Source organism: Mustela nivalis, assembly GCF_964662115.1.
Source record: "Mustela nivalis genome assembly, chromosome: 7".
NCBI classification, from domain to species: domain Eukaryota; kingdom Metazoa; phylum Chordata; class Mammalia; order Carnivora; family Mustelidae; genus Mustela; species Mustela nivalis.
The window spans coordinates 147,125,125-147,133,563 of record NC_139026.1 but is presented as its reverse complement, the minus strand read 5'-3'; positions in this window follow the sequence as shown (position 1 = coordinate 147,133,563).

The following is an 8,439-nucleotide window of genomic DNA, read 5'->3' as shown; positions in this document are numbered from 1 at the left end:
GGTCAGAAAAGACCCAGGATCAGGGACAAGGGAGAAACCACAAACATGGCACTACCTTTGGGAAGACAGGAGAGAGGTTTCCAGGAGCCAGTCAACCGAATTTTAAGAACCACAGAAGACATAAGCTTAACAATTCTGCCCCGGGAACAAGAAGGCTGAAAGAGGCTCCATCCAAAGGTAGAGGTGAGCCTCCTAGTAAGCGCCGCAGCTCGGATACTGAGGCGACTGGCGAAGACCAAAGGAGGTGTCTGCTTCTTTAAATGCAAGGACAACAGTGCAAAAAATACAAGGAACATGAAAAAAATCCAGGAAACATTACCATCAAAAGATAATTCCCTGGTAACCCAGCTTAAAAGCATGGGTTTTGTGACCTAGGTAATAAAGAAATAAAAAGTAGCTATTTTGAAGAAACTCAAAGAGCTACAGGAAAACAATTCAATAAAAAAAAAAAAATACAAGTTCAAAATAAGATATTTACCAAGGAGATAAAAATCACCAAAAAAGAACCAAGTAGAAATTGTGGCACTGAAAAACACCCACGAAACGAAAAAGGCACAGAGCTCGTCTGCAGCAGCGCAAACGGATTCAGAATGAACGAATCCGGGCCTGGGATGCTCAACCCAGTCAGTGCAGAACAAAGCAATGAAAAAGACCAAAGAAAACCCTTGTGCACTCTGGGATCCAGTCAGAAGAACAAGTATTAGCAGTGGGTTCTAGTCGAAGGGAGAAAGGGGCAGGAAACTTGTGTGAAGTTAGGACGTCAGACAACCTCCCCAGCCCAGGGAGCGCACTGGACTAACGAGTTCATGAGGGTAATAGAGCACCCTCATACCTCCTTGCAAAAAGAACATTTTCAAGACACTATAATGAAACTGTCAAAAATGTAACATAAAGAACGAATTCTAAAAGCAGCTACGGGGGCAACAAAGATGATCACCCAGAAAGGAACCGTTCGTAGGCGCTCCGTGGACATCTCCGCAGAAACCCTACAGGCCAGAAAGGAGAGAGTGTGAGGACACAAGGTGTTGAAAGAAAACCTGCTGGCCTAGACTTCTGCTGGCGAAGTCACCCTTCAGATAGGAAAGAGAAATAAAGGTCCTCGTGAACAGGAGCAGAGGGCGTTCGTCCCCACTCGACCCGCCTTCCAAGAAATGCTGGAAGGATTTCTTCAAGCTGAAGTGAAAAGACACAACTTACAACATAAAAATATAAGAAAATACACAGTCAGACCTAAAAAAAAAAAAATCCTCTAATTCTGGAATAGGATGCTGTTTTAGCCATTTATAAAAAAAGGCAAAAAGGAAAGGAATATTAAAACTAATTATAGTTACTGTAATTTGTCACTGAATACATACGATAAAAAGAGGTGATGGATGACAAAGTAATTCACAGGGCAGAGACCATGTGAAGCTGTTGTATCCGAGCACAGCGCGTCGGCTGACAGCGGACCGCTGGGTCCAGGAGACACCTTCCGTGAGCCTCCGGTTACCACCAAGCAAGATCTGACAGTAGATGCTCAAAGGTAAAGAAAAGGAGACAGGAGAAAATCACAAATTTACAAAAGGAGGCAAAACCAGTGAAAAAGAAACCGTGGAAGTACAAAGCCACCCGAAGGCAGTAAGATGCCGCTGTGAACCTTACGTACGGCAGCGGCTCCGAACGCGAACAGACTGAACGGACCAGCCAGAAACGACAGAGCAGCCGGACGGATAAAGCACAAGACGCAGCCACGCGTGTCCTGAGAAAACCGACTTCAGGCTGGAAGGCTCACACAGGCTCAAACCGAAGGGATGGACAGTGACATAAGAGAAAGCAGGAATAGGAAGGCTTTCATCACACAAAAGGGACCTTGGGTAAAAATGGTAACAAGAGACGACGAAGGTACAACATCCTTTCCTGATTAAAACTCTTCAGAGTGCAGGGACAGAGGGAACGTTCCTCAGTGTCATAAAAACCATCTATGAAAAGCCCACAGAGATGATCGTTCTCAATGGGGAAAGCTGCAAGCTTGTCCCTTAAGATCAGGAACACGACAGGGATGTCCATGGCCACCGTTCTTGTTCAGCATAGGACTAGAAGTCCTAGCCTCAGCCATCACACAACAAAAGGAAATAAAATGCATCCGAATCAGCAAAGAAGTCAAACTGTCTCTTCACAAATGACATGATACTTTATATGGAAAACCCAAAAGACTCCATGCCCAAATTACTAGAACTCCTAGAGCAATTCAGTAATGCCGCAGGTTATAAAATCAGCGCACAGAATCTGTCGGTTTTCTATGCACTGACAACGCCGCTGTAGGAAGAGAAGTTCGGGAGTCAATCCCATTTACAACGGCACCAAGCCCATAAGATACCTAGGAATCACCCTGACCAAAGAGGTAAAAGATCTGTACTCCAGAAACCCCAGGACACGTATGAAAGAAATAGAAGAAAACACAATAAGATAGAAAAACAGGGGTTCCTGGGGGGCTCAGTGAGTTGAGCATCTGCCTTTGGCTCAGGTCATGACCCCGGGGTCAACCCTGGGATCAAGCCCCCGTTGGACCTCCTGCTCGGCTCTGACCCTGCCTCTCGCTCTGCTCCCCACTCGGTCCTGGTCGCTGTCACTCTCTCTGCCTCTCTCTCTCTCAAATAAATAAACAATCTTTTTTAAAAAAGGATAGAAAAACATTCCATACTCAAGGATTGGAAGAATAAACATTGTTAAAAATGTCTATGCTGCCCAGAGAAATCTATACTTTCAATGCCTACTATCAAAATACCATGACATTTTTCAAAGAGCTGGAATAAACAATCCTAAATTTTTTTTAGAACCAGAAAACCTCTGAATTGCCTGATTGGTTCAAAAAAGAAAAAAAAAAAAAAAAGCTTGAGGCATCATGTTGCCTGATTTCAAGCTCTATACAAAGCCGTGATCACCAACACAGTATGGCACTGGCACAAAAACAGACACATAGAGCAGTGGAACAGAACGGAGAGCCCAGAAATAGACCCTCAACTCTATGGTCAACTGATCTTCGACAAAGCAGGAAAGAATGTCCAATGGAAAAAAGTCTCCGCAGTAAATGGTGCTGGGAAAATTGGACAGAAGAATGAAATGCGACCATTCCATACACAAGGATAAACTCTAAACGATGAAAGATCTAAATATGAGCCAGGAATCCATCAGAATCCTAGAGGAGAACACAGGCAGTCACCTCTTCGACATCGGCCACAGCAACTTCTTTCAAGACACGTCTCCAAAGTAAGAAAAACAGAAGCAAAAATGATCTACTGGGACGTCATCAAGTTCAAAGCCTTCTGCACCACACAGGGAACAGTCCACAGAACAGAGAGGCAGCCCGCAGAATGGGAGAAGATGTGTGCAAAGGACATTACAGATAAAGGGCTGGTGTCCAAGATCTATAAAGAACTTCTTAAACTCCACACCCCAAAAACAAATAAGTCAAAAAAGGGGCAGAAGACATGAACAGACACTTCTTTAAAGACGACATACAAATGGCCAATAGACACATGAAAAAATTTTAAACATCCTTAGCCATCAGGGAGATTCAAATCAAAACCACAATGAGATACCACCTCACACCAGTTAGAATGGCCAAAATTAACAAGGCAGGAAACAACACACGTTGGCGAGGATGTGGAGAAAGGGGAACCCTCTTCCACTGTTGGGAAAGCAAGCTGGTGCAGCCTCTCTGCAGAACAGTGTGGAGATTCCTCAAAAAGTTAAAAATAGAGCTACCCTACCACCCAGCAGTTGCACTCCTGGGTATTTACCCCAGAGATACAGATGTCGTGAAAAGAAGGGCCATCTGTACCCCAATGTTTATAGCAGCAATGGCCACGGTCGCCAAACTGTGGAAAGAACCAAGAGGCCCTTCAACAGATGCATGGATAAGGCCTTCAACGGATGAATGGATAAGGAAGATGTGGTCCATATACACTATGGAGTATAACGCCTCCATCAGAAAGGACGAATACCCAACTTTTGTGTCAGCATGGATGGGACTGGAAGAGATGATGCTGAGTGAAATAAGCCAAGCAGAGAGAGTCCATTATCATATGGTTTCCCTTATTTGTGGAGCATAAGGAACAGCATGGAGGACATTAGGAGAAGGAAGGGAATATGACGGGGGGAATCACAGGGTGGAGACGAACCATGAGAGACTCTGGTCTCTGGGAAACAATCTGGGTTTCAGAGCGGAGGGGCCTGGGGGATGGGCTAGCCCGGGGATGGGCATGAAGGAGGCACGGGTTGTCTTGAACCGGGGTGTTCTACACACAGCGAATCGTGGAACCTACACCAAGACCGATGACGTGCTGTATGGCGACTCACATAATAAACAGAGACGATGAAGGCCAATATACAAAAGGGGAAGATATCAAGAAGGTGAGACAGCTGTAGATACACATGCGCTCGGCGCTGCTGCGCATGATACAGAGACCTGAAGGGAAACCAGACCACACGGCAGGAGGAGGGGGGTTAATGCTTCACCTTCGGCAACCGACGGGTCACGCAGACAGAAAATTAACCAGTGAACATCACGCTGGAACCATACACACTGGACCAAATGGTCCTAAAAGACATTTATAGACGTTCCATCCAACAGAAGCAAAGTACATATTCCTCTCGCGTGCATGGAAAATCCCCAGGACACTCGGTCTGAACAATTACTAGCAAATTTAAGAAGATAACAAGTATCTTTTCCAACCACAATGGTGTGAAAGTAAAAATCAACAAGAAGAAAGTGAGAAAATCTATAGATGCCTGCAAACTAGAGAGCACGCTCTGGAACTATCGGCGGGTCAGAGGAGGAATCAAAAGGCAATTACAGAAAACTGGGAATCACGAGTGTGCAGGTGGCACACAGCAAAGCCCTGGGCTCCGCACACAGCGGTTCTGGCAGGGGCACAGACCGATGAATGCTCACGGAGCAGAGACTTCAAACAGATGCGCCTCAAGGAACAAATGAAACTCCAACTTAAAAGCAAAGAAATACCAATATCAGAATTGAAACAAAGGTGAGAAAAACAGCAGGAAAAAAAAGTAAGAGCGGGTTTTTTGTTTGTTTGTTTTTTAAGATAAACAATACTGACACAGCTCTGGTGAGGTCAAAGAGGAGACGAGGCGCTCGTTTTCTGAGGGAGGCTTGTGTGCCTGTGGGCTCCCCACCAAGGACCACCTTTGCAGGATCCCACAGGTTTTGGACCAACGTGTTTTCATTTTCATTGGTTTGCATGAATTGTTTAATTTCTTCTTTAATATCCTGGTTCACCCATTCATTCCTTAGCAGAATGCCCTTCAACCTCCAAGAGTTTGAGTTCCTTCCAAACTTTCCTTGTGGTTGCACTCCAGTTTCACAGCACTGTGGACTGAGAATACGCAGGGAATAGTCTCAATCTGTTGGTATCGGGTGAGCCCTGATCTGTGACCCAGTATGTGGAGGGTTCCACGTGCACTCGAGAAGAACGAGTATTCTGTTGTTTTAGGATGGAGTCTTCTGTGTATATCTATGAGGTCCTTCTGGTCCGGTGTGTCCTTCAAAGCTCTTGTTTCTCTGATCTTCTGCTTAGATGATCTGTCCATTACTGTGAGTGGAGTGCTGAAGTCTTCTACTATTACTGTATTATCATCAATATGTTTCCTTTTTTTGTTGTTTTAAGTTGGTTTATGTAACTGGCTGCTTTCATGTTGGGGACGTAGATATTTGCAACTGTTAGATTTTCTTCTTGGATAGACACTTTAAATATGATACAGTGTCCCGTTACATCTTTTACTACAGTATTTGGTTTAAAACCTAATTAAACCAAATTAACCTAAATTAAAATAAATAAACTAATTAAACTAATACTTAAACTAATTAAACTAAATAAACAAATTAAACTAAATAAAACTAAATAAACCAAATGAGCACCTGGGTGGATCAGGTGGTTGAGCGACTGCCTTCATCTCAGGTCATGATCCTGCAGTCCCGGGATCGAGTCCCACATCGGGCTCCCAGCTCCGCGGGCAGTCTGCTTCTCCCACTGACCTCTCTCCTCTCATGCTCTCTCTCTTTCATTCTCTCTCTCTCCCTCTCAAGTAAATAAATAAAATATTAAAAAAATAAAGTGTAATTAGTCTGATATGAAGACTGACACCCCAGCTTTCTTCTGAGGTCTGCTAGTGTGCTAAGTGGTTCTGCACCCGCTTACTTTCCAACTGGAAATGTCTCTAGGTTCAAAACGAGTCTCTTATAGACATCATATGGATGATTCCCACTTTTTTATCCAATCTGAAACCCTGTGTCTTTTCATGGGAGCATTCAGGTCATCTACTATAGCACCAAAAGCCATAAGAGACCCAGGAATAAACCTAACCAAAGAGCTAAAGGATCTGTACTCCAGGAACTACAGAACGCTCATGAAAAAATTGAGGAAGACACAAAGAGATGGAAAAACATTCCATACTCAAGGATTAGAAAAATAGACATTGTGAAAATGTCTATAATGCCCAGAGAAATCTACATTTTCAAAACAATCCCTATCAAAGTACTATCGACATTTTTCAAAGAGCTGGAATAAACAATCCAAAAATTTTCTTGGGACCAGAAAAGCCTCCGAATCGCCAGGGAATGTTGAAAAAGAAAAACAAAGCTGGAGAGATCATGTTGCCCGATTCCATGCTCTGTTACCAAGCTGTGATCACCAAGACAGCATGGTGCTGGCACAGAAACAGACACACAGACCGGTGGAACAGAACAGAGAACCCAGAAATGGACCCTCAACTCTATGGTCAACTAATCTTCGACAAAGCAGAAAACAATGCCCAATGGAAAATAGACAGTCTCTTCAATAAATGGTGCTGGGAAATCTGGACAGCTATATACAGAAGAATGAAAACAGACTACTTTCTTAGAAAAAAATAAATTCAAAATGGATGAAATACCTAATGTGGAACAGGAATCCATTAAAATCCTAGGGGAGAACACGGGCAGTCACCTCTTTGACATCAGCTACAACAACTTCTTTCAGGACACGTCTCCAAAAGCAAGTGAAACAAAAGCAAAAATGAACTTTGGGGCTTCATCAGGATAAAAAGCTTCTGCACAGCAAAGGAAACAGTCAACAAAACAAAGAGGCAACCCACGGAATGGGAGAAGATATTTGCAAATGACAGTACAGACAAAGGGCTGATCTCCAAGGTCTATAAAGAACTCCTCAAACTCAACAGCCAAAAAACCCCTGAAGACATGAACAGACACTTTTCCAAAGACGAGATACAAATGGCAAAGAAAACACATGAAAAAATGTTCAACATCATTAGCCTTCAGGGAAACACAAGTCAAAAACACAATGAGATACCACCTTCCAGTTTGAATGGCCAAAATTAACAAGACAGGAAATAACACAGGTTGTGAGAATATGGGGAAAGGGTCCTATACTGTTGGTGGGAAGGCAAACTGACGTAGCCACTTTGGAAAACAGCATGGAGGTTCCTCAAGACATTAAAAATAAAGCTGCCCTATGACCCTGCAATTGCACTACTGGGTATTTAGCCCAAAGATACAGATGTAGTGAAAAGAAGGGGCACCTGCACCCCAGTGTTCATAGCAGCAATGGCCACAATAGCCAAACTATGGAAGGAGCTGAGATGCCCTTCAACAGAGGAATGGGTAAAGACGACGCCATCCATATATCAGTGGAACATCCCACAGCCATCAGAAAGGATGAACACCCACCATTTGCATCGACGTGAATGGGACAAGAGGGGATTGTGCTGAGAGAAGTAAGTCAGGTCGAGAAAGACAGTTGTCATATGGTTTCCTTATGTGGAACGTAAGGATAGAGCGGAGGACCACAGGGGAGAATCAGGGAGGGAGATGAACCATGAGAGACTCTGGACTCTGAGAAACAAACTGAGGGTTACAGAAGGGAGGGTGAAGGGGTGGGGTGACCTGATGATGGGTATTCAGGAGGGCGTGTGTGGGGATGGGCACTGGGTGTCATACGCAACTAATGAAGTGTTGAACACAGCCTTGAACACTAATGCCGAACGACATGCTGGCTAACTGAGGTCAGTCAATAAATAAGACTCAAGTGAAGCAAAGAATGGAAGAAGAGATACCAAAACTGACACAGCAGAACACAGGAGACTCTCGTTAACAATCATACACCGACAAATTAGACGACTTAGAAGAAATGGATTAATTCCTAAATGCACAGAGACTATCAATACTGAATAAGGATAGAAAATCTGAACAGACCAACAGTGGAAAAAGATATTGAATCAGAAATCAGAAACTTCCTTACACAAAAAACCCAGCACCACATGGATTCACTTGTGATTACGAACAAGCATCGAAAGAAGCAATGCCAGTCCTTCTCAATTCTTCTGAAAACTGAAGAAGAAACAGTTCCAAGTTGATTCTAGGAGACCAGTGTTACCCCAGTACCC